The sequence below is a fragment of the Morone saxatilis genome, unplaced genomic scaffold (assembly GCF_004916995.1).
Source record: "Morone saxatilis isolate NCDOM2014 unplaced genomic scaffold, NCSU_SB_2.0 Contig17, whole genome shotgun sequence".
Classification (NCBI taxonomy): Eukaryota; Metazoa; Chordata; class Actinopteri; family Moronidae; genus Morone; species Morone saxatilis.
Window position 1 is genome coordinate 25,394,819 of NW_023339729.1, and position 571 is coordinate 25,395,389.

Below are 571 nucleotides of genomic sequence, written 5' to 3' on the forward strand. Positions count from 1 at the left end.
GTTGGCTGGTGTGATGCTAGCAAGATGTCCCTGCTTACCTGGGCGACCGTCCCAAATCAATGTATCCTCCACCTTTCACACACACACACAACTACATCAGACACAACACACACACACACCACACCATCAGCTCTCATTCAGGGTGTGACACAAGGTAAGCGTCTCCCTCCTTTATGTTTCCAGGTTCCTGATTTCACGCATTGTTTGTGTTTGTACAACGAAAAAAAAAAAAGACAAAGACTCACTATAACCCTGAAGACCTCGTCGCCGGCAACCTGCTACAGAAGACCTGAACTCTGGCCTTCATAAGCCCCGCCCCCTTTTGCTCTGTGCTCCAATCACAGTTGAGCAAGCTTCGGTCAACTTCCTCTTTCCTGTACTTAGATATGCTACATGCTAGGCTAATGTTGTCCTTATAGCTGCAGAACTTGCCTTAGAATTATAATGTTTTTAAGTTTTCTTCATTCTCGCAGTAATCCAGTGATATCTGTCTACAAACAGGAGCCACTGACAGCTAATTCGGCCACTTTTAATGGAAAAGATTAGATTAAATCGTCTGTCGTCGTATTGG